At 45.7% G+C, this 27,164-nt stretch overlaps 1 protein-coding gene and 1 pseudogene across 1 annotated transcript in view; one reads left to right on the plus strand and one right to left on the minus strand.

Moving 5' to 3' along the window:
- The window catches only part of LOC124612976 (proton-coupled amino acid transporter 1), a 267,593-nt gene that overhangs the window by 144,104 nt on the left and 96,325 nt on the right, over window positions 1–27,164 (plus strand). The gene's annotated exons all lie outside the window — the stretch shown is intronic.
- Window positions 5,119–5,236, minus strand: LOC124614320 (annotated as a pseudogene).

Below are 27,164 nucleotides of genomic sequence, written 5' to 3' on the forward strand. Positions count from 1 at the left end.
CGTCTGCGGAACGAGAGGTCCTTGGTTCAAGTCTTCCCTCGAGGGAGTAGTTTAATTTTCTACTTTCAGACAATCATCACCACACGTACTGTTTATCAACAAATGTAGGAAATAATCATACAAATGTTCGACAATCGTTCGATCCCTTAAGGAACTTTCTGATGCCTCACAGTTCGGAAAATATTCATTGACATTGTTATTGAAGTCGCGAGCTATATTTGCTGGATTATATTGCCCACGGACTGCATCTCAGGTATTTAATGCACTCTCGTCCAAAGTAGCAAACAGTCAACTGCCAGCCAGGGAGCCTCGTTAGCAGGAATACTCTCTCTTCCGTGCGCTGTAGTCGAATGACGTCATGTGTTTCGATGTTTGTTTAGGTGTGGCGTCATCATACTACGACGCAGTTACCTCGCATCGGACGGACGGACGGACGGACAGATAATAATTGTCTGAAAATAAAAAATTAAACTTTTCACTCGAGGGAAGACTTGAACCCAGGACCTCTCGTTCCGCAGACACTCACGCTAACCACGGGATCACGGTGCTCCTGAGCTCACTCTATCCTTGATGTTGCCTATCTTGCGCATGGACTACTCAGTTTGTATATTTTGCTTATTTTTTTCATCCACACAACTTCTTCCTGTTTTCTCGATTGATCTGTGTTCAGTTTTTCAAGGCCTATCTACTGTGCCAGCTTATAACTAAATCTGAGGGGGATGCGATGGAGATGTTCCCTTGTAAGTACCTAGGTATTACAATTACGAACGACTTAAATTGGAAAGAACACATAGAAAATGTTGTGGGGAAGGCTAACCAAAGGCTGCGTTTTATTGGCAGGACACTTAGAAAATGTAACAGACCTACTAAGGAGACTGCCTACACTACGCTTGTCCGTCCCCTTTTAGAATACTGCTGCGCGGTGTGGGATCCTTACGACCTACATAGGGCGGAACGATCACCACGATAAAATAAGGGAAATCGGAGCTCGTACGGAAAGATATAGGTGTTCATTCTTTCCGCGCGCTATACGAGATTGGAATAATAGAGAATTGCGAAGGTTGTTCAATGAACCCTCTGCCAGGCACTTGAATTTGATTTTCAGAGTATCCATCTAGAAGTCTATGAATGGAAGGAAGATCAGAGGGTGAGTTCAAGCTCTCATTGATGGCAGGATGGGGAAGGAAACGAGATCTTTTATGAAATCATCACGAAATTCACCTTATTCGCCATATTTACCTTGCAGATGTTGACAAAATTTCGTGATACTATAGATAATGATTAACGCTTCTGCTTCCAGTTAACTGTAGTTGACTTAGGTAGCGGTCATCGTCTTAGACGAGAATACTACGAGGCGTTCAGTGTTGCGAACCTTGGGAGATAAAACTGCCCCTACATGTGATGTATCCACTGCAAACACTACTGGTGTTTGTGGATCAGAATGAATAAGGCATGGGTGACTAGGCAATGAATTTGTCAAATTTTGAAATTATTGTTCGCATTCTGCAGTCCATTGGAAAGGAACGGCAAAGGAGTGCGTTCGGAATAAATTTGGGGTAGAAGGTCGGATTTCCTAGAACTGCCTGTAACTCTCGTACATTTTTAGGAGAGGGCAATCTTCGAATGGCGTCTACATGCTTAGTATAGAGACAAACGCTGTGGGCGTCAATGCGATGTCCCTCATATTCAGTTTCAGTATAGATAAACAAACACGTCTGTAAATTATGCTTAAGCCCTACGTCGGTTAAAACTTGGAAAAGACACTCCAGTTTTTAGAGACGCTGTTCTGGTGTCTGGGCACAATGACATCATCCAAATAATTGGAGCACAGCGGAACTTTCGTCGTCACGTGTTCAAGAAAGCGCTGAAATAACGCAGTAGAAGCAGATGTGCTTCCGAAGGGTAGGCGCTGGTATATATAGAAGCCGACTTGTGTACTGAACACCACAGATTTTTTTTCGTTTCCTTACCGGGTGGAAGTTGAAAGAGAGCATCGGCTAAATGACTTTTAGAGAAGAATCGTCTACCTACAAGGCGATTCGTAAGCTCCTCACAACATGAGAGCGGGAAAGAATCAATAGCCGTCTGAATGATAGTTCTTGCTTTAAAGTCGGCACGAAGTCTGACTTTCCCTTTAAATTTTCTTGTGGTAACCTTGATTCCCGCTGACAGGCATAAATGGGTTTCAAATTACCAGTCTATTCTAATCTGTTGAGTTGAGAAGCGACTTCATCGCGAATGGTGTGAGGCAACGGACGTGCACGGTAACATTTCGGTTGAGCATTGTCTCTGAACGTAATGCACGCTTGAATATTCTTTGCATGTCCCATCCAAATTTTTCACACAGCTAATGAATGATAGCATGGGAAATTAATAGCAAGGACATGGTCCTGAATACCTAATACAGACAAATCAAGCGCATCCGTGACAAAAAATTTTGGGACGACCGCTATTGAAGTACTGTAAAGCGTTGTGGTGCAGTCGTACCTCGATAGTTTGTTTGCAGAGTGTGTGTCCCAAGAACAGAGATACTTCCACCGTTGTATGTTGTGAGGCGCAGACTTGATTTTTGCAGCTAAGGGCGTCCCAACTGCTCATAAGTAGTCTGATTAATAGATGTGATTGAAGCACTAGTATCTAAATGAAATGGTAAAGACTGACCGCAAATCGCTTAAGATAAGAATAGTTTGTGGTTTGTTTTCTGAATACAACTGTCAGTTCTGGTTTTCAGGGGACTGCTTTTACCCGTTTCGCGAGGTACAGAGTCTTTTGTTGATTGTGCATTTGAAGAGAGTTGATTTCAGTTGTGTTCCTGTGAGTATTGCCAGGAGCAGCGGGTAAAGATTCAGAATGTGAGATGATATTAATCTCCATTTGCTGAAATCTAGTTTGAAGGAGAACAGAGTTTGTTTTGCGCTTCTTTAGAAGAACACTTGCTGCCTGTGTCCTGACTTGTGACAGTGTCGGCATTCCGCTAGGCATAAGAAGCAGTGTTTGCGATCATGTGTGACATAATACTTGACACAGAACTTTGGAGCACTTGAATTTGTAGCGTAAATGGCTCGGTGCCTCATGCCCTCCTTTACAAAGAGGTCTGCAGCTGTTGCACTTCTACCAGTCTGGCTACACTCGCTAGAAATGTTTGGATTCGTTGGCTCTAAAACTGAACAAGTTGTAGTGAGTGGTTAGTCTTCAAAAGTTCCCATTGCATACAAAATTTAAATCACTTCAAGATTAGATATAACAAATTTAGGAACGCTGTAAGAATAGTGAAAAAATGTAGAATTTTCGACACGATCCTCACCTGGATGCTCTTACAAGAGAAAAATTTCAATTAGTTCCACCGACATTGAAAAAAATGCTTATTAGTTCAGTATGCAGAGATGAAGAATCTTCTTCCGTGGATCGAAGTCATCAGTAATCACAAACTTGTCGCCAGAAGTGTATGTTGTGTCCGTCAGTGCAACAGGATGGATGAACTCCCTAGAAAATGCAAACATTATGAAACGATTAAAACATAAATGCACTTATTTGCAGTATACTCAGTGTAAAGCGTACTTTGTATCCTTGAGTCTCTCTCTGTTCCACTAGTAATGTATTTCAATATTCAGTAGCAGCCGTAAGCTCTGCGTCATCTGAGAGTATTCTGAGGATAATCGGAGGCAGAGCTTTTTTTTTTCCTCTGTTGTTATTTCATCCCCCCCCCCCCCCCGCCCGTCACCCCATATGGGCAGGGGGGTGGACTGTCAACAGATATAATTTGATGCCCTTCCCCGACGTGAGATTAAAATTGTAGAAAACATAATATAAATGCTGGACATGGCGGCTGACAAAAATAAAAGATTTGTACAATAAAAATACAGATAGTCAGTTTCAAAAGTTCAAATATAAAAGATTGATTTGGTGATTAATTAAAATATAGACAAAGATGAATGGCAAATGAGTGTCACATACGAATAAATGGAACCAGATAGGAAGTTGCATAAAGTAAAACTGAAGGGCTTATGTGTTGACTCATTAAAACAGATACCGAGAAGAGTCGATGTAGATTGCCAAGCATAAGGGTATCACGGGAACGTAGCATTTAAAGGTAGTGCGTAGGCGGGGATTTGTGTGGGTGGATGTTTGGAGGAGGGATGGGGGAAGAGTGGAGAGGCATGTAGTTCCGAACCAAGACTTGGAAGTGGGTGGAGAGAATTGGAGAGGAAGGGAGCCCTGACAAGGGATGGGTGGCAGGGATCTTCTGGATCTGGTGGGCCGGGTATATACCATGCCGGATTTCGTAGACGATTAAAGTTTCGTTGGGAGAGGACGTTGAGGGTGTGGAGGTGTATTGTTGGGGGAAATACGTTGCTAGAGGCGCGTCAGAGTACCAGGATCAGTGATCAGGTGGGATACTAGGGGGTGCATAGTGTCGAGTTTACGGGTAACAGGATATTCGGAGGTGTTCCCGACGGAAGAGTAGGCTCGGGAATTTTGTAAGTTGGTAGAGGATGCGGGCGGGGGAGGCTAAGCATACCGGATAAAATTAGAGAGGAGTGGAAGTCTGCGCCACATTGCCATAGCAGAGGAGAGACGGAGCTCCGGGCGCGGCGGTTTAAAAAGACACGCGGTCCAGTAACAGTTGCAGGCAGTGGTGGGATGCGAATTGGACATCCTCTGCTGGCGTACGTAGCGCGTCTTCGCTGTGTATGACAAGCCGTCTATAGCAGTGGCTCGCGGCGGCCTATTTAAATGTCTTCTGTGGAAACATGAGCTGTACGCGACGCCCCGTGTGCGGTCGACGATACTGCAATACATTGCTTCTTGTGGTTTGCAGCGTACTAAAGGCTGATTACGCTTATCCACGGAAGACTTCCAAATTCTCGTACGAACGATTCTTCAGGCAGACGTCGAGACGGTTCCTTTGGAAAGCAGCACTCCGTCTTCAGGCCACAAGTGGCCCATCGGGATCACCCGACCGCCGTGTCATCCTCAGTTGACGATGCGGATAGGAGGGGCGTGTGGTCAGCACACCGCTCTCCCGGTCGTTATGATGGTTTTCTTTGACCAGAGCCGCTACTATTCGGTCGAGTAGCTCCTCAATTGGCGTCACGAGGCTGAGTGCACCCCGAAAAATGGCAACAGCACATGGCGGCCTGGATGGTCACCCAACCAAATGCCGGCCACGCCCGACAGCGCTTAACTTCGGTGATCTCATGGGAACCGGTGTATCCACTGCGGCAAGGCCGTTGCCCTTTGGAAAGGGCACGGCCGATTTATTTCTCTATCCTCTCGTAATCCGAACTCGTGCTCCACGACCACGGTATCGGCGGGACGTTAAACTCTAACTTCCTTCCTCCAGATTCTAAAATCTTGTTTTCAGTAGGGGCCTGCCGTGGTTACTTACAGTTTTGTCAGGAAAAAGGGGCCGGAACACCGAGAACGCAGAAAGTGCGCGCGGCTGAGCTGTGTGCCTCCGCCACCGGATGTGACGCCAGGCGGCCGTATCCTGCGTGCTGGCGCCCAGAAAGGACACACACCGAGCGGCAGCCGGCACGGCGCAGTCGCGGCAGCCCGACTGCGCGCTCGCTGGGTGTCGCCTGCTTCAGTTTCCGGCCTCATCGTCATACTGACTATGCTCCGGCTCGTTTAGGGCGAGACAGTAATTGATGTACCGTCCGTTTCAGGCTGCCACGTGCGTAGTGTCATAAGCATCGAGCGGTGAGGTAGGTGCGCCGTAAAGGCGCAGCTGCGTTCATTCAGCGATCTGGTGACGTATCTGTTGCGTATCTGCGTGACGGCATACAACAGCTGGCCTCGAGATTGTGTACTCTGCTTAGCTGTTACACTTCTGATACAAAACATCATGATCACCTGCTTAATACCGTCTTGGTCCATCTTTCGAAAGCTATACAGCAGCGAAGATACGGCGAAATGGCTGCAGGAAAAATTAGAAGAAATAGAAAGGAAAATGATTGCCGCAAGCACTGACTCGACATATAGAAAAGTCAAAACAACCTTCGGTGAAATCAAAAGCAAGGGGCGATAACACAGAGAACCCAGTGGGAATTCCACTAATAAATGCAGAGGAGAGAGTACAATGAGTGCCTCTACGAGAGGGAGGGGGGGGGGGGGGGGAGACCTGTGTTAGAAGAAGGAAAAGGAATCAGTATAGAAAAGATAGTGGATTCAGTATTAGAATCGGACATTAATAGCACTTTGGAAGACTGAATCACATAAGGCAGCCAGCCGGAGTGGCCAAGCGATTCTAGGCGCTACAGTCTGTAACCGCGCAACCGCTACGGTCGCAGGTTCGAATCCTGCCTCGAGCATGGATGTGTGTGATGTCCTTAGGTTAGTTAGGTTTAAGTTGTTCTAAGTTCTAGGCGACTGATGACCTCAGAAGTTAAGTCGCATAGTGCTCAGAGCCATTTGAACCATTTTGAACCTAAGAAAGGTTCAAGAGTGGAACTAAAATTCAAGTTGAAAGGATATGAATGGTACGATTCGCTGCCGATATTGCTATCCGTAGTGCAAGGGAAGAAGAATTGCAGGACTTTTTGAATGGAATGAACAGTCTATTGAGTAGAGAATAGAGAATACTGACAGAGTAAATCGACGAACGACGAAAGTAATGAGAAGTAGCAGAAACGAGAACAACGCGTAACTTAACGTCATAATTGGTTATCAAGAAGTAGATCAAGTAAAGGTATTCTGGTACCTAGGCAGCAAAATAATATTGACGGACGGAGCAAGAAGGACATAAAAAACAGGCAAGCAGTGGCAAAAAGGGTATTCCTTGCCAAGAGAAGTCTACTAGTATGAAACATAATCCTTTATTTGAGGAAGAAATTTCTGGGAATGTACATTTGGAGCACAGCAGCGTATAGCAGTGAGACATGGACAATGGGAAAACCGGAACAGAAAAGAACAGAGGCATTTGAAATGCGGTGTTGCAGAAAAATTTGGAAAATTAGGTTGACTGATACGGTAAAGAATAACGAGGTTTTCCACATAATCGGCGAGGAAAGAAATATATGGAAAACCCTAATAAGAAGAACGGACAGGATGGTAGGATCTCTGTTAAGACAGCAGGGGATAGCTTCCATGGTATTACAGGGAGCTGTAGAGGAAGACAGAGATTACAATACACCCAGCAAACAATTGAGGACATAGGTTACAAGTGCTACTCTGACATGAAGAGATGGGCACAGGAGAGGATTTTTCGTAGCGGGCCGCAACAAATAAGTCTGAAGACTGATGACTCAAACGAAAAAAAACAAAAAAATACCATACTGTGTGGCATGGATTCAACAAATTCTCAGTAACATCCTGGAGGTATGTGGCTCCAGACAACTACGCACAGGTCACGCAATTCCCGTAAATTGGGGACTGGTGGCTTGTGAGTGTAGAACTTGTGCCCTGTTGCGTATCAGATGTGTTCCATCGAGTTTAGATAAGGTGAATCTAATGGGCAAGACGTGAGTTAACTACCTTGCTCCTCAAACTACCGCAGTACGATTCTAGTCTTGTGACACGGCCGTTAACATGCCGGAAGATTTCGTCGCCTCCAGGAAAGACATCAAGCATGAAGGGACGTAGGTGGTTCGTGCTAATGTTCAACAGTTCACATCTGTCGTGCTTTCACTACAACCACAGATGCCAGAACCCCCGGCTGAATATCACACCTCCTCACCCTCCAACACCTCAGTCGTAGTCCGTGGCGCGGTGCACGTTTCGAACAACTGTTCGCCTGGATGACGGCATATAGGGACGCCGGACACGACTGTCAGCCTCGTGCAACAAGAAGCCTGATTCATCCCTCCGGGCGACACATTTCCAAGTACTCAGGGTCAAGTCCTTTACGGTCATGTACCCAGTGCAATCGCATGTGACGATGAGATTGAGTCAACACGGTAACGTGTAGGATCCTCTGCTACGGAGCCCCATATTCAACATCGTGCGCTGAACGGCGTGCCCCGAAAAAGTTGAGCCTGCAGCAGCACTGTACTCTGTCGTCAGCTATGCCACAGATCGCAGCCTATCCTGCTCTGCAGAACGGGCAGGCCTCCGATGCACACGTTCTGAGATGAGACGTGGACTTTCAACATTTTGTCGTCCTTTAACCACTTGGCACAGATACTCACGACAGTAGAACGCGAACAACCAACCTGCTTCGCCGTTTTCGATTTCCTCGTTCCCAGGCGTCGGACCACAGCAGATTGGCCTTTGTCAAAGCCGCTTATGTCGGTGAACTTTTCCATTTGCAGTGTATTTCGAGAGTTGACGTACCAAACTGTGGCTGTCATTTTGTTGAAGTCACTTTTATCACTGGTTGTTAAGTCGGTTATTCGCTGCGTGAACAGTACGTGAAAAAGAATAGAACTGCACGAAAATAACTTTTTTTTATTAATAACTTAATTTCATTTACTTTTAGCACCATCCCATTAATTTCAATGTATCTCGATCGGTTTCACCTACATGAAACAGTCACTATGCGGTATATTCAAATGTTTCTCTTTTTTTTTTTATTAATCACTTCAGTAACAAGATATGCTTGTATAAGCGGATTATCAAATCCAGAACTGTTGTCGGTAACATTTTTTTTCGTTCACAGTTTATCCTTGTGGTCTCGTGTTAACGTGCGGATGATCTGAATTCCCGACGTTAATTTATTGTTTATGTGAAAACGCCTGGTTTTTTTTCACCAGACGAGTCTCGCTTTATTGAGGTAGAGCATCATCAGCGGCTTGTAATTAAAGATATTTACAATCTGATTTGTTTCTAAGATAAAAAACAGTTAACAATATATTCGTTTTTACTGATTTCTGCTTCGTTTCTCGCCTACATCGGGAATGCAGTCTGCTGGCATATCTTTGGTGTCTTTCTTCATTAGACATTGATACCTGTGGTCTAATTTTTCGTTGTTCTGCTGAACTATGCATTTCTTATGCTTTACACATCACACTTTTTCGCACACAACTATTTACTGTTTATTTTTACCCTTCTAAGCGTGTATTGTAGCATTATCAGCATGACACTGCCACTAGTCTGTCTTTGACCTCTTTTTTAGTTAATTGTACGTGTGTTATTCTATTTCATTATGTTGCTATATATTTATTTGCTGTATAAGACTGAAGAAGGAATAGTTGTGGTGTCACCGCCAGACACCACACTTGCTAGGTGGTAGCCTTTAAATCGGCCGCGGTCCATTAGTATACGTGGGACCCACGTGTCGCCACTATCAGTGATTGCAGACCGAGCGCCGCCACACGGCAGGTCTAAAAGACTTCCTAGCACTCGCCCCAGTTGTACAACCGACTTTGCTAGCGATGGTTCACTGACAAAATACGTTCTTATTTGCCGAGACGATAGTTAGCATAGCCTTCAGGTACGTCATTTGCTACGGCCTAGCAAGGCGCCATTATTAGTTGCTATTGATATTGTAAAGAATGTACAGACAAGAGCTACGTTCAACATTAATGGATTAAAGTTAAGTATTCCACCATCTGCGTCCGTTTTTCTAAGTTCTAATTTCCTTGTCCTGTTCCAGACCTCACGCCAGCCTGCGTGAGCTGAAACGCGTGCCTTTCGGCTTCCTCTATTTATACGGGTTGGCTCTCCTGCCAGCCCACAACAATAGTGATGGAGTGTCTCTTTTTTAGGTAGGGGAGAGAGAAGCAATGATGAGTGAACATAACTGTATAGTAATGTGAGAGGGTGTGAATAGGAGGAAATGGTGAGGAGCGAGAAGTGAAATGAAATTGGGAGGGGGAGGGGGGGTTGGGTGGGAGAAGGTGAAGGATAAATAAAGCTCTTTTTTCATTAACACTAAACAAACAGTTGCTCAATGACCAAATAAATATTGGAAACCAGACACTTCATAAAATGATTAAAAAATTACATGAGAAAGAAAAGCGAAATGGATCTAATGAAAAAAAAAAGGACACGCGTTTTCTTGTCGTTGTAACGAAAGCACGAAAATACCCTCAGGAATTATAAATTAACTACGGATAATAGGGCCAAACAACTGAAAAATTAACTGTTTCGAACTTGAGGCTCTGTTAAATACACACCATCGGCTGTTCAACTAGTAACCAAGATCGCCCCCCCTCCCCCCCCCCCCCCCCCCCCCCCCCAACGAATCTCTACCTTTAACTGTCCACCTTCATCCGATGAAGCTTTTTTGTCTCATTATGTTCGAGTTAGAGCCTCGAACGAGCTCATTGTCGTCATGACAAGATCCAAAATCATTCCATGTTCTGTATATTTTTAATTTAGACTGAAGCCAAGTTGTCTCCATAATAAGAACACAAAACGGTGTGTCTCACAAACTGTCGATTCCTTATGCATACATATCCTGATCATATTGATTGAACCGGACTGATTAGAAGTTGGTAGTGCTAGAAACATAAAAAAGTGATACCATTAACAGAAAGAAACTTAATTGAAATGTCATGGTCATACATATCAAACGATAGCATTTGATTGGCAGAAATAGTCTAGAATTGCATTTTGACTAGGCAGTGTGTATGAAAACTAATCTTTGTACTCACATTAATGTTTTAAATCATTCATATTAATTCAAATATCGTCTTGTCTGCGTGACCAGTCAAAGCATTTTGAATTCTATTGGGGTAGCTCAGGTATATCATAAAGATGATCACGAAAAGTAACTAAAACCAAGAGTGCAGTTGTTTCTTATAGGTTTGGTGAGATGAGAGCATGGAAGTGTACTCACTGAAACCCATTATCTCACTGTGAATAGAAGCCGGTTCTGACTGTTGATAAAAGTTACAAAAGTTAAGCATAATGTCTAAAACGGAAAACGGAAAGCAAATGTGTAAAGTTGAATCATTATTATGGCCGGGGGATGCCGCGCTGTGTTAGGACACATGACTTGCGTTCGAAAGGAATGCGGTTCAAATCTTCATCAGGCCATTCGGATTTTCCATGTTTTCCCTACATGCCGGTAGTCTTCCTTCGATGAGCTCTCGGCCGAATTACGCCTCCTTTAACCGCGCATGACCGAATCTGTAGTACCGCAGTTTACTTGACGACAGATATCTGGCTGTCAGGGACAGTACACAGCTCCATCTCGAGCGAAACCACAGCTCCGGAGCTCACCTCTCGAGTGCCCACAGAACTGCCCAAAAAATGGTTCAAATGGCTCTGAGCACTATGGGACTTAACAGCTGTGGTCATCAGTCCCCTAGAACTTAGAATTACTTAAACCTAACTAACCTAAGGACATCACACACATCCATGCCCGAGGCAGGATTCGAACCTGCGACCGTAGCAGTCGCACGGTTCCGGACTGCGCGCCTAGAACCGCGAGACCACCGCGGCCGGAAGAACTGCCCACCTCTCCCACTTAACCACCAGTGTCGTACAGCCTGTAGCGTAGGGTACATAGTGTACCAGTATATTTTCCCTCATTTTTACTCAATTTGCGAATGGAACGCGGGAAAGAAATGTCGGTCACTTTTTTACGGCTGGGCAAAATGCAAGGTCAAGTCTCACTAATGTGACCGCCATCTATTTACGACGTCAGCTTGCAATGACAACTCACAGCGAGCAGTGGACGGGAGAAGGGGGGTATATAAAGCGTGTCCGGATGGATGCGAAAAACAGTTTCGTGCCCGTCCTCCTCGACGTCTCCCGGGCATTCGACTCGGTCTGGCATGAGGGGCTGCTTTTTAAGCTATTCGGGCACGGCTTCTCCGAGCCCATGTCCGCCTCATTACCACCTGACGTTGCACGTCAGGATCCCGGGCGTCGAATCCGGGCAGGTGTTCCACAAGGGAGCGTGCTCGGACCGGTCCTTCACTGCCTCTTCACCGCCAACATGCCCACTGAACGTCGGGTGCATCTCGCCCTCTACGCGGATGACACCGCGGTCTTTGCACGCTCCCGGAGTAAGGAACTCCTCCGCCAATGGCTCCAGCATTCCGTTGACTCCCTCGTCGAATACGCCAGGAAATGGCGTTTGGCGTTCAATTCTGTAAAGACCAAGGCCCTCATCATCTGTCGGCGCAGATGGCCCGTAAATTACCCCCCCCCCTCCATCCTATCACTGTCCTCGATGCCCCTGCTCCCTGGGCCAGAACCGTCAAATATCTGGGGTCACCCTGGACAGGACACTCACCTGGTGTCCCCACATTGAGGGCATACGGCGGAAGGCCTTAGGACGGCTTGGCAAGCTCTACCCCCTCATTAACCCTACCTCTTCCCTTCCAAAGCCTCTTGCTATCCTACTCTACACGTCTCTGATCCGTCCCATCCTAGAGTATGCTTCTGTCATGTGGGACAATGCCGTCCCCACCCATCTCTATCGTTTACAAACCGTCCAGAACCGTGGTCTCCAGCTTGCCCTCCACCTCCCCTTCCGTTTCCCTATCAATGACCTTCACCACCTTGCCGGCTTCCTCCTCCTTAAAATTCGTATTCGCTCCTCCGCCATTTCCTTTTACCAACATTCCTCTCACTCCAATAATCCTTTAATCCTTTCCCTTGGCACACACCTCCATCGACTGGCCACCATCCGTTGGCCTGACCACCTTTTCCACTAAGCCCTCTGAGCTCGTCGTCCCCTCCCCCTCCTTGCCCATTTCTCCAACCCCTCCCATTGGCCGATTCCCCTTTGGGCGTTCCCCTCCCCCTTTTCCTTCTCTGCTTTCCTCCTACACTCCCATAAATAGTACTCCCCCTCCCTGGACCATATTCCAACACCACTCCCTTCGCCAACTCTCTCCATCGCCACCCTTCAAGATACTCATGTCTGCCCCACAGTCATATCGTCGACGGCCACTCACTACGGCTTTCCGTTTCCCTATTCTCTCACTCTCTCTTCTACTTCCTTTCTTCTCGTCGTTTACCCGGGTTGTCAACTGAGCCTTTCCTTTCCTCGCTTCTCCTAGTGTCTCTTCTACTGTCCTTTTCTCTTTTTAAAAAAAATGGTTCAAATGGCTCTGAGCACTATTGGACTTAACATCTGAGGTCATTAGTCCCCTATAACTTAGAACTAATTACACACATCCATGCCCGAGGCAGGATTCGAAACTGCGACCATAGCGGTGGCGCGGTTCCAGACTGAAGCACCTAGAACCGCTCGGCCACTCCGGCCGGCTCTCTTTTTCAAAATAAATAAATAAATAAATAAAACCCACTACCAGGCCAGTCACATAACGCCTTTCGTTTTTCCACTCTTCCTCTCTCTCTCTCTCCTCTGTCGTCTTTGGGTTAAAAAAGAAAAAATCTATACCTTGAACACCGTCAAGCTCTCCCCACCACGTCACTACTGTCACCACAACACCACGAGGAAGGCGAAGCGCTCCCGCACTAGGACATCCGTCTCAAGTCGAGGGTTCTCCCTCAGTGCCGCGATGCGATGAGACACGGAAAACAGTGCAGCCGTTGTTGTAATGCGCAAACGGAGCGTTCCAAAATGGTATGATCATTGGCTTTTGGGCCAAGGATGGAAGCATTCTCGAAACGGCTAAATCTGTAAACTGTTCGTGCGCCGCTGTGGTTAAACTATACCGTGAATGGCAAAATGGCGCTATACAAAACTGGCGCCGAGGCAACTCTGGTAAATCACGTGCCATTGACGACACGAGTGAATGGTAGTTGCGGAGACGTATACGGGCGGATAGATGTGCGACTGTCGAGCAACTGATCGCCCAGGTGAATCAAGGGGCTATCAACAGTGTCTCCTCAACGACCGTTTAGCAAACATTATTGCGTATGGGCCACCACAGCAGGCGCCTGATTCATGCACCTGTGCTGATTGCTGTTCATCGGAGACGAAAGCTCGAATTTGCAAACCAATACCGCAACTAGGCCTCCAATGAGTGACGACAGATAGTCTTTTTCAGGTGAATCACGTTTTATGCTCCATCTGCGTGAAACTTCTGAAAGCAAACACCGTGCAACAGTCGTCGGAAGGGTCCAGGCCGGAGGAGGGAACGTTACGACCTGTGGAATGTTTCCGTGGCATTCCGTTGGTGATTTCGTCATTTCGGAAGCCACAATGGAACAACACAAGTATGCATCTATCCACCTCTACATGCAGTTTGTTTTTTCTCGGCACAGTGGCTTCTGCCAGCGGGACAACATATCACACTGCTCCCAGTGTACGTGCGTGGTTCGAAGAGCGCGAGGATGAGTTTATCATGCTACCTTGGCCACAAAACTCCTCGTCTTTAAACCAAATCTAGAATTTATGAGACCACCTCGACCGAGCTGTTCGTACTGTGGATCCTCAGCTGGGAAACCTACCGCAGCTGACCACTGCACTCGGCCGGCTGGAGTGGCCGAGTGGTTCTAGGCGCTTCAGTCTGGAACCGCGCGACCGCTACAGTCGCAGGTTCGAATCCTGCCTCGGGCCGGCCGGAGTGCCCGAGTGGTTCTAGGCGCTTCAGTCTGGAACCGCGCGACCGCTACAGTCGCAGGTTCGAATCCTGCCTCGGGCATGGATGTGTATGATGTCCTTAGGTTAGTTAGGTTTCAGTAGTTCTAAGTTCTAGGGGACTGATGACCTCGGATGTTAAATCCCATAGAGCTCAGAGCCATTTGAACCATTTGAACCACTGCACTGGAGTTAGCGTGGCTCGGCAAACCTTTCACAAGGTCACTGACTCTCTACCTGCTCGTCTCGCAGCGGGCGGCATTGCCAGAGGTGGTTAATCAAGGTTTTGACAGGTGGTCTCATTCATTTGCCTCGGCCGTGTAAAACTGGCTCAGAAAACATTTCATGCCCCTAAAGATAGGTAATCCAGCTTACATCGTGATAATGTAATTTCAGTTGTCTATCTCAGACTGCATGATATGTTTTCTGGGAGCGTTTCATTTTGGCCACTGTGTATGATCTCGACTCTCTCCATTTCTAAGGCAGTGGTTATTGGATGGAATAGATGCTGAAAGAAGCAATATGTTTATTTAATAATTTTGGGCCGTAGAATTTCGTGATACTCTGACGTACATTATGTAGATTTAAGGTGGCGGGGGTGAGAAAGGAAAGGAAAGGGAATGCACTGATGATATCAGCTGCATTGGAACTTTATGTGGAAGCAACGGCGACGAGTGGTTCAAATGGCTCTAAGCACTATGGGACTTAACATCTGAGGTCATCAGTCCCCTAGACTTAGAACTACTTAAACCTAACTAACCTAAGGACAGCACACACATCCATGCCCGAGGCAGGATTCGTACCTGCGACCGTAGCAGCAGCGCGGATCCGGACTGAAGCGCCTAGAACCGCTCGGCCACAGCGGCCGGTGGCGACAAGTGAAAATGGTTCGAGGACGGGGACTCGAACCCAGAATCTCCCACTTACTAGGCAGTGGTGTTAATCATTGCGCCACCAGAACATAGTGTTTATGCGCGGAGTGTCTCAGCACGCTTCCCGGCTACTTCACCTTCGTACCGAGCGCCACATATCCACAGCCCCTGTCCTCGTCCTCCATGCTACCTAATTTTAGATTCTCGCTGGATGTCGTACTTAAAGTGCATCCGCACTGAACGTTGTGGATTTATTTCTCATCTAGGCGAATCAGTTATATGAATGCATGATGTGTGTCCTTTCAGATATGGACGGCGACTGTGGATAGGTGGCGCAAGGTGGGAAAGTGAATCGTCATGGGAGAGTGCCGAGGTAGTCCGCGCATTTGCGATAAACACTGTGCCGGATGACACTGCAGTTAAAGCAACTGCCTAGCAAGCAGGAGATCTCGAGTTCGAGTGCCGCTCCGGTACAGATTTTTATTCGTCGCCGCTGGTTTCGGGTAAAGTCCCGAAGCATTTGATATCATTAGTTCATTTCGTTTTATTTCTTCCCTCTCCACCTTAAATCGACGTAATATGTATCACGTCTGCGGATTCCGCGTGGTTTCTTTTGTTTGGACATGTCCTTAGCCCATTATTCATTATGATCCTGGACCGAAAAAAAATGTTTTTAATTTGAAGAACGAGCGTTTTGTAAGTGACTTATTCGTTGTAAAACTACAATTCCTTAAAATTTTTGCAGCAAATTTGACCCTGACACCTGCGTTCTCCATGGTTGGATTCAATGCGGTCTTCAAATATTAAATCTTTCGGCGCAGATACTCCCAGAACATAAAGTCTCCGACTTTTGAAGAGACAAAACGGCAATCGCGTAATAAGAAGATACGGAATCGTTTCGTCAGTCAATAATCAGAAAGTCTACGGAAGACCGAAGGACTGTTGCCCATATCTCTGATCCGCGATCTATGACGAATTTTTGCAGTTTAGCCAGCGATCGAGCCTACGTACTTATTAGCACATTGCACTCCAATTCAGAACGCGCAGAGTTCAAATGCTACCCAGGCATGACTCATTTCCGTTCCTCACAAATCCTGAACTTCCAGTATTTCTCCAGTTCCATCAAACAATTTTAGTGTCAAAATAAAAGACTTATTCCGAATTATAGCATGCTTGCGAGATATTTATGCAAACTATACGTCTTATAATTGTGTGTCCCACCTAAGACCTTTAATTTCGGGAACGCAGGACGATGAGACGTTATTAAGAATCGTGGAATAATTTTTGAAAACTTATTACAAGAATATTAGTACCGCTAAGGAACTTGTTTAGAAGTTGATGCCTCTACGTAATATTCCCGCAAGGACCGCGTAGACAAGATTACACTAGTTACAGCACGCAACAGAGGCATTAGGCAGTCATTCTTCCTGCGCTCCATACCGAAACCTAACATGATATACAATTCTAAGTATCCTCTGCCACGCGCTTCACTTGTCTGCAGAGTATACAAATTGTAAACGATAATCGTTTATAATGTATCGCGTAGGTGAAGTTGAGACGAACAAATTAATATAGAACACTTGTCGTCTATCAAGCTGAAAAACAGTCTCAGATTTTGTTTAAAATCGTCCACGAATGCTGAAAACCCCTTGTTCTTGCAGATAAAAAATGTAAAATTTACGTTTGCGAATTGTAGCAGCTTAAGATTAACAATTAAATGGGCTTCGTTTGTCTGGTTTTCTTACTACTAAAATACTGTGGTAGTAAGGTTTAAGTTTAGATCGAAATGTAAAGCAATTATTTTTTTGCATAATGACTTCAGAAGTCTTTTGTCTTCTATTACCCACATGGTAAATGTTAAATTAAAAGTGTTAATGAAATAATCGACTAAATCGGTGGCATAAGAAAGTGAGAGGATATTGGAAATCTTGTGTGCTGTAGCTTAGGTGGCTTTTGTGGGCAAATTTGATGCTGTTTTCCGGCTTGGTAGACAAGTGTCTTGTATCAAATTATTCGTATCGATTTCCCCTACACCAGTGTTGTGCGTTGCAAACAGTTATCATTTACACCCTGCATACGTCGATATAGAACGTGTAAATATCATGCTTTTTTTCTATAAAGACGCACAAATTGCGTAACTTTAATTAATGCTACAAATAATATTCTAACTCATATCTCCAAACCCATGCTGTAGTAAACTAAATCAAATGGAGAATATGTATGTACCTATGTCAAGAATCTCTAACACGTGACTAACGCTGACGCAGTCAAATATAAATACTTATCATGGATGAAACCTCCTGCCGGATTAAAACTGTGTGCCGGACCGAGACTCGAACTCGAGACCTTTGCAGAAGTAAAGCTGTGAGGACGGGGCGTGAGTCGTGCTTGGGTAGCTCAGATGGTAGAGCACTTGCCCGCGAAAGGCAAAGGTCCCGAGTTTGAGTCTCGGTCCGGCACACAGTTTTAATCTGCCAGGAAGTTTCATATCAGCGCACACTCCGCTGCAGCGTGAAAATCTTATTCTGGTGACTTATCAAGGATAACTAACATTCATATATTAAATATATCAAGAAGCTACCATGGAAGAGACATCACACAAGCAAGCGAATAAGTGAGTGGTAAAGTCAAAAATATGAAAATAAGACGTGCACATCGTTTATTTAGGCATTGCAGAGGAACACATGCAGGACTAAAAATCACTTCCTTCGATTCTTTCGCCCTATCCTTGCAAATCCAGATATGGAGTATGCTTCTCGCATATCAATAACAGAGAACTGTGCTATAATACGCTCCAGTATGGCAACAGATTGAACGGTAAGTGAGCTGTAAATCCATTGAGGACTAGTGGTTACGGTCTTGCCCTCATTACTCGATAGAAAGAAAACGATCTGTTGCCTTACTGAACGTCAAGAGGAACATGTTACGCGTACAGGTCGTTCGTAAATACCGTTACAGCTTCAGAATCGCTGAAACGGCATAACAGCATTGCGCTTCAGATTACTCGAGCGGTTAAGCAACTGGCAGCAATTTTTCACACTGGCTTGCGTTGGGCTGTGCGTAACAAAACGTTCCTTGGCGAAGGTCACGCGCCGCACGCGCTGATGTAACGCGACAGCTGGCGACTGCTGATTCAAGCTGCCTCTAGTTCTGTCCACGTCAAAGCAAACGCAGGCCACATTGTTCTTCTCTGCACAATCACCTGATCCATTTATGTTGCTCGTGCATGCCGATCTCAACAACATGTGACTAGTCAAATGCGCTGATACTGCAAATTACTCTGAGGTGACGAAAGTCACGGGATTCCTCCCAAATATAGCGTCGGACCTCCTTTTGCCCAGCGTAGTGCTACAGCTCGACATGATATGGACTCAAGAAGTCGTTGCAAGTCCCCTGCAGAAACACTGAGCCACGCTGCCTCTACAGTCGCCAATAATTGCGAAAGTGTTGCCGGTGCAGTATTTTGTGCACGAACTGATGTTACACCTATGTCTCATAAATATTCTGTGGGATCCATGTCAGGCAATCTGGGTGGCCAAATCATTTGCTCGAAACGTCCAGAATATTCTTCAAACCAGTCGCGAACAACTGTGGCCTGGTGACATGGCGCATTGTCATCTATAAAAATTCCATCTTTGTTTGGGGACAAATGGCATCTAAGTAGCCAAACATAGACATTTCCAGTCAGTGATCGGTTCAGTTGCACCGGAGGACCCAGTCAGTTCCACACCATTATGGAGCAACCACCAGCTTGCACAGTGTCTATTTGACAACTTGGGTCCATGGCTTCGTGAGGTCTGCGCCACACATGAACCCTAACATCAGCTCTTACCATCAGAAATCAGGACGTCTGTCTAGGCATAAGTTTTCCAGTCGTCTAGGGTCCACACCCTAGAGCGAGAGCACCAGCAGCAGCGAGTACTGTTTGTATAAAGCGTTTATTTTGCATTTTGTTTACGACCTTCCACTAAGGAAGGGATTCTATTTGTGTTTATCTGCTCTGCATAGTAACTAACAGTTCTTGATAAAACTTTACGTAGTTTTCGTGTTAGATTTCTTAGTGTTTTCTTGATCGTTTAGAACAGAAAGCGCCCTAAAACCGTCTTTTGTTTGTTTCGCGGCCGTTAGCCACTAGTCACTTGAATCAGCAGTTGTCTTGTGACAGCCAGAGCGAGAGCACCAGCAGCAGCGAGTACTGTTTGTATAAAGCGTTTATTTTGCATTTTGTTTACGACCTTCCACTAAGGAAGGGATTCTATTTGTGTTTATCTGCTCTGCATAATAACTAACAGTTCTTGATAAAACTTTACGTAGTTTTCGTGTTAGATTTCTTAGTGTTTTCTTGATCGTTTAGAACAGAAAGCGCCCTAAAACCGTCTTTTGTTTGTTTCGCGGCCGTTAGCCACTAGTCACTTGAATCAGCAGTTGTCTTGTGACAGCCAGAGCGAGAGCACCAGCAGCAGCGAGTACTGTTTGTATAAAGCGTTTATTTTGCATTTTGTTTACGACCTTCCACTAAGGAAGGGATTCTATTTGTGTTTATCTGCTCTGCATAGTAACTAACAGTTCTTGATAAAACTTTACGTAGTTTTCGTGTTAGATTTCTTAGTGTTTTCTTGATCGTTTAGAACAGAAAGCGCCCTAAAACCGTCTTTTGTTTGTTTCGCGGCCGTTAGCCACTAGTCACTTGAATCAGCAGTTGTCTTGTGACAGCCAGAGCGAGAGCACCAGCAGCAGCGAGTACTGTTTGTATAAAGCGTTTTTGTACTTATTTGCTGCGCTTAGCTTTTAAATAGTTTTTCTGGGAAAACCTAGCGTAGTTTTCGCGTCTCGTATTTCAGTGAGTGTTTCTTGATTATGAGAGTAGCTCATCAGAAGATTATCTTGGGAATTTGTCACCGTATAGAGTAGGGTAAACATAGTCATGTGTAGGGACTGTGGTTGTTGTGAGCGGACGCAAGGAGAATTGGCCACTCTTCGGGGGCAGGTGGAGGCTTTGTCTGTTAGGCTCATCGAGCTCGAGGCGCAGGCGTCGGCTCGTAGTGGCGTTGGGGCAACTGTGGTGAGACCTATGCCTACTTCGGTGGCCTTGGAATCACATGGAACCCCTGATGTCGCTGCGTCTTCCGGCAGTGAGCATCTTACCGGTCAGCCATCACTCCAGGGTGAATGGCGGACAGTGGTGGGCTCGCGCGTGCCTGGCCGAAAGGCGAAGGTGGGATCTGGCCGCGTGGCAGCTGCCTTACCCCTTTCCAACAGGTACGGGGTGCTTCCTAGTGGTGATGACATCGTTTCCGAGCCACCACAGGATGCCTCGCCTGTTGGGCCAGTGGCCGATTCTCCGGCAAGGTCCCGACAGTCACAGAGGGCGGGCCTATTGGTTATAGGGAGCTCCAACGTTAGGCGGGTTATGGAGCCCCTTAGGAAAATAGCGGGTAGGTCGGGGAAGAATGCCAGTGTGCACTCGGTGTGCTTGCCGGGGGGTCTCGTCCGTAATGTGGAGGAGGCCCTTCCGGCAGCTATTGAACGCACTGGGTGTGACCGGCTGCAGATAGTAGCACATGTCGGAACGAATGACGCCTGCCGCTTGGGTTCTGAGGCCATCCTTGGTTCCTTCCGGCGGCTGGCTGATTTGGTGAAGACAACCAGCATCGCACGCGGAGTGCAAGCTGAGCTTAATATCTGCAGCATAGTGCCCAGAGTCGATCGCGGTCCTCTGGTTTGGAGCCGTGTGGAGGGTCTAAACCAGAGGCTCAGACGACTCTGCGACTATAATGGTTGCAAATTCATCGACCTCCGTTATTGGGTGGAGAACTGTAGGGCCCCCCTAGACAGGTCAGGCGTGCACTACACACCGGAAGCAGCTACTAGGGTAGCAGAGTACGTGTGGCGTGCACACGGGGGTTTTTTAGGTTAGAGGGACCCCCCCTTGGGCGAAACGATAAAATACCTGACGGCTTACCAGAGAGGACATTATCATCGTTGATAAAGAACGTCCGTCCTCAGAGACCAAAAACAGGAAAAGTCAACGTAATATTGGTAAACTGCAGGAGTATCCAGGGCAGGTTCCTGAATTAGTATCTCTTATTGAAGGAAATAGTGCGCATATAGTATTAGGAACGGAAAGTTGGTTAAAACCTGAAGTGAACAGTAACGAAATCCTAGACACAGAATGGAATATATACCGCAAGGATAGGATAAACGCCAATGGTGGAGGAGTATTTATAGCAGTAAAGAATTCAATAATATCCAGTGAAGTTATTAGCGAATGCGAATGTGAAATAATCTGGGTTAAGTTAAGTATCAAAGGTGGGTCAGATATGATAGTCGGATGCTTCTATAGACCACCTGCATCAGCAACCGTAGTAGTTGAGCGCCTCAGAGAGAACCTGCAGAACGTCGTGAAGAAGTTTCGTGATCATACTATTGTAATAGGGGGAGACTTCAACCTACCAGGTATAGAATGGGATAGTCACACAATCAGAACTGAAGCCAGGGACAGAGACTCTTGTGACATTATCATGACTGCCTTGTCCGAGAATTACTTCGAGCAGATAGTTAGAGAACCAACTCGTGAAGCTAACGTTTTAGACCTCATAGCAACAAATAGACCGGAACTTTTCGACTCCGTGAATGTAGAAGAGGGTATCAGTGATCATAAGTCAGTGGTTGCATCAATGACTACAAGTGTAATAAGAAATGCCAAGAAAGGAAGGAAAATATATTTGCTTAACAAGAGTGATAGGGCACAAATCGCAGAATATCTGAGTGACCACCATCAAACGTTCATTTCTGAGGAAGAGGATGTGGAACAAAAATGGAAAAAATTCAGGAACATCGTCCAGTACGCCTTAGATAAGTTCGTACCGACTAAGGTCCAAAGCGAGGGGAAAGATCCACCGTGGTATAACAATCATGTACGAAAGGTACTAAGGAAACAAAGAAAGCTTCATCATAGGTTTAAGAGTAGTCGAATCATAGCTGATAAGGAAAAGCTGAACGAAGCGAAAAAGAGCGTAAAGAGAGCAATGAGAGAAGCATTCAACGAATTCGAACATAAAACATTGGCAAACAATCTAAACAAGAACCCTAAAAAGTTTTGGTCATATGTAAAATCGGTAAGCGGATCTAAATCCCCTATTCAGTCACTCGTTGACCACGATGGCACCGAAACAGAGGACGACCGAAGAAAGGCAGAAATACTGAATTCAGTGTTCCGAAACTGTTTCACTGCGGAAAATCGTAACACGGTCCCTGACTTCAGCCGTCGCACGGACGCCAAAATGGAAAATATTGAAATAAACGATATCGGAATTGAAAAACAACTGCTATCACTTAGTAGCGGAAAAGCATCCGGACCAGACGAGATACCCTTAAGATTCTACAGTGATTATGCTAAAGAACTTGCCCCCTTTCTATCAGCAATTTATCGTAGATCGCTGGAAGAACGTAAAGTACCTAGCGACTGGAAGAAAGCGCAGGTCGTTCCCATTTTCAAGAAGGGTCATAAATCAGATGCGAATAATTATAGGCCTATTTCGCTTACGTCAATCTTTTGTAGAATAATGGAACATGTTTTGTGTTCTCGTATTATGACGTTCTTAGATAATACAAATCTCCTTCATCATAACCAACATGGATTCCGCAAACAGAGATCATGTGAAACTCAGCTCGCCCTATTTGCCCAAGAAATTCACAGTGCCGTAGACACTGGCGAGCAGATTGATGCCGTATTCCTGGACTTCAGGAAGGCATTTGATACGGTTCCGCACTTACGTTTAGTGAAAAAAATACGAGCTTACGGAATATCGGACCAGGTTTGTGATTGGATTCAGGATTTCCTAGAAGAAAGAACACAACATGTCATTCTTAACGGTTCAAAATCTGCAGATGTAGAGGTAATGTCGGGAGTACCGCAGGGAAGCGTGATAGGACCTTTATTGTTTACAATATACATAAATGACTTAGTTGACAACATCGGTAGCTCCGTGAGGCTATTTGCAGATGACACGGTTGTCTACAAGAAAGTAGCAACATCAGAAGACTCGTACGTACTCCAGGAGGACCTGCAGAGGATTAATGCATGGTGCGACAGCTGGCAGCTTTCCCTAAACGTAGATAAATGTAATATAATGCGCATACATAGGGGCAGAAATCCATTCCAGTACGATTATGCCATAGGTGGTAAATCATTGGAAGCGGTAACGACCGTAAAATACTTAGGAGTTACTATCCGGAGCGATCTGAAGTGGAATGATCACATAAAACAAATAGTGGGAAAAGCAGGCGCCAGGTTGAGATTCATAGGAAGAATTCTAAGAAAATGTGACTCATCGACGAAAGAAGTAGCTTACAAAACGCTTGTTCGTCCGATTCTTGAGTATTGCTCATCAGTATGGGACCCTTACCAGGTTGGATTAATAGAAGAGATAGACATGATCCAGCGAAAAGCAGCGCGATTCGTCATGGGGACATTTAGTCAGCGCGAGAGCGTTACGGAGATGCTGAACAAGCTCCAGTGGCGGACACTTCAAGAAAGGCGTTACGCAATACGGAGAGGTTTATTATCGAAATTACGAGAGAGCACATTCCGGGAAGAGATGGGCAACATATTACTACCGCCCACATATATCTCGCGTAATGATCACAACGAAAAGATCCGAGAAATTAGAGCAAATACGGAGACTTACAAGCAGTCGTTCTTCCCACGCACAATTCGTGAATGGAACAGGGAAGGGGGGATCAGATAGTGGTACAATAAGTACCCTCCGCCACACACCGTAAGGTGGCTCGCGGAGTATAGATGTAGATGTAGATGTAAACATTTCCAGTCAGCGATCGGTTCAGTTGGACCGGAGGACCCAGTCAGTTCCATGTAAACATAGTCCTCACCATTATGGAGCCACCACCAGCTTGCACAGTGTCTATTTGACAACTTGGGTCCATGGCTTCGTGAGGTCTGCGCCACACAAGAACCCTACCATCAGCTCTTACCAACAGATATCAGGACATCTGTCTAGGCCAAAGTTTTCCAATTGTCTAGGGTCCAACCAATCTGGTATCGAGCCCAGGAGAGGCGCTGCAGGTTTCCTGTTGGCAAAAGCACTCGCGTCGGTCTTCTGCTGCCATAGCGCCATTAACGTTAAATTTCGCCGCACTGTCCTAACGGATAAGTTCGTCGTACGTCCCAACCTGAATTCTGCGGTTATTTCAAGCAGGATTGCTTGTGTGTTAGCACTGACAACTCCGTCCAAACGCCCCTGCTCTCAGTCGTTAAGTGAAGGCCGTCGGAGGCTGCGTTGTCTCTGGTGGGAAGTAATGCCTGAAATTTGGTAAACTTGACACGCTCTTGACACTGTGGACCACGAAATATTGAATTCCGTAATGATATTGAAAATGAAATGTCCCATGCGTCCAGCACCAGCTATCACTTCGCGTTCGAAGTCTGTTAATTCCAATCGTGCGGCCATAATCACGTCGGAAACCTTTTCATATGACTCACCTGGGTGGAAATGACAGCTCCACCAATGCAATGCCCTTTTGTATCTTGCGTACGCTACTCTACCGACACTTGTGTGTGTGCATATCGCTATCCTATGACTTTCGTCACCTCAGTGTACACTGACGGATACGGAAAGCGCTGCACTATGATGAATCAGTCAGCTAGTTATCGAATTGTGTGGAGATATTCATCACATAAAGATTATTCATTATTCAAGCTTTTATTCTGTTTCTGAAATGGCGTCCATCAACAGCGTCAGTATGAGCTGATTGCTGGGTGAAGACTGATACCAATGTATGTCTTCCCATTTCATCCCAGACATGCTCTGAGGATGGCAGGTGAGGAGACCGGGCAGGTCACTCAAATGTGGAGCGTCGCATTGTCCTGTTGGAATGTGGAATTTTTCCCACCTGCTCACGTAGTGTATCACAAAAACTGTGCCGCGCGGGATTAGCCGACCAGTCTCAGGCGCTGCTGTCATGGATTGTGCGGCTGGCCCCGGCGGAGGTTCGAGTCCTCCCTCGGGCATGGGTGTGTGTGTTTGTCCTTAGCATAATTTAGGTTGAAGTAGTGTGCAAGCTTAGAGACCGATGACCTTAGCAGTTAAGTCCCATAAGATTTCACACACATTTGAACATTTTGGAACAAAAACTGTTTATCATTCTTGCAACATAGTGACGAGCACTGTGCCTCCCTTCAGATATTGCCAAATCAGACCTGTTACCACGTCTAATAGCTACCCACACCTCGACTCCTGAATTTGCAGAGGTATGGGTCTCTAGAATCACCGCTGCCGGTGACTTTTCACCAGGTGGTCTACGGAGAGTTAGGCGTCCGCCTGAGCGCCACAGAGAAACGAAACTGATAGCTGTACAGCTCACAATGCCAATCAATGCTCCAGATGACTCTCGCTCTACACCTTACATGTCTCAGTCGCCTCTAGCATGGGGACAGTGGTCAGCGGTACACGCTGCATGGGAACTCGAAATGTTAATCTATCTTCAAACAATCTCTTTCCTGCTGTTAGTGGTGACTTCCTGTAACCTCTGTTCGGATTTTTAGCTCTTGTCACCCGTCGCAGTCATTCGAACAATCGTACGGTCTTCTCGTCGTGTAGTCCAGGGGGGTTAAACTCATACTGGGACTTCCGTCAACACGACTTTGGGTCGCTGTCAGCCCATTTGCAGAATTGCAAGTTTATCAGTCCTTCATAATCTTGTTTTCTTATTGGATGGTTTAAAATATTCCATGTTAGTTTTTGTTTCGTAGTAAACGAAGATGATTTCAGCGCATCGTGTTTCTGCTTACGATTTATTTTGTTTATTTCACTCCTTGAATTGCACTGTAAATAAAGTTTGTTGCTCGTATTCTGCTTGGTTTCCACTCTGATACGTGATATTGGGCAGAGTAAATGATTCCACCGTTTTGTAAATGAAGACCGCGGCCATGCCGGCCGGAGTGGCCGAGCGGTTCTAGGCGCTACAGTCTGGAACCTCGCGACCGCTACCGTCGCAGGTTCGAATCCTGCCCCGGGCATGGATGTGTGTGATGTCCTTAGGTTAGTTACATTTAAGTAGTTCTGAGTTCTATGGGACTAATGACCTCAGAAGTTAAGTCCCATAGTGCTCAGAGCCATTTGAACCATTCTGAACCGCGGCCATGCAAACAAACCTGACATTCCGTACTTGTTCGCTTCGTATGAAACAGAAGCTGGTTTCGTCGCGTGGTCTTCTATGGACTAACGTATGTTTGTTACTGCCCACGAATCTGTGTGTGAACCGCTCGATAAAATTCATTGTTAGCATAGTGCTTTCATTATACTTCATTTTTGTTTACTTCCGTTTTCCATACTTTCTTACATTTAATGAAGGCCTCCAGGTTAGAAGATGGTATTCAACTTTATTACAATTCGTCAATGAATGAGTACGTAATTCTCTTTTGAATGGTGTTGCTTCTTGCCACTGAGAGACATAAATTTCCAGTGATTTGAAGAGTATGGATGTAGGTGTAGGTGAGTATGCCTTGTCGTCTTAGTGACTAGAGCAGTCATCCTTGCAAAGGCTAAAATGCAAATGTTCTTGTACGTCATTAGTAGGTTCTACAAACCATAAATTTCAGCAGAAATCGACGTATTACTTTTTTTACAGAATTATCCACACCACTGAACATTTCTGTGGCACCCTTTAAATGGGGAATGTAGGAAAATAGCACACGAAAAAGAAAAAAACAACATAGAATACGATCGATATACTTCATTTAAATCGAGCAGTTCGCACACGGATTCGAAGGGGGGGGAAAAAAAAGGCGTAAGTCCTCGGAGTACCAAGTGACGAAACCAGCTTCTGTTTTGTATGAATTAGAAACAAATATAGAATCATTTACCCCGCAAAATACTGTC

The sequence above is a fragment of the Schistocerca americana genome, chromosome 4, assembly GCF_021461395.2.
Source record: "Schistocerca americana isolate TAMUIC-IGC-003095 chromosome 4, iqSchAmer2.1, whole genome shotgun sequence".
Classification (NCBI taxonomy): Eukaryota; Metazoa; Arthropoda; class Insecta; order Orthoptera; family Acrididae; genus Schistocerca; species Schistocerca americana.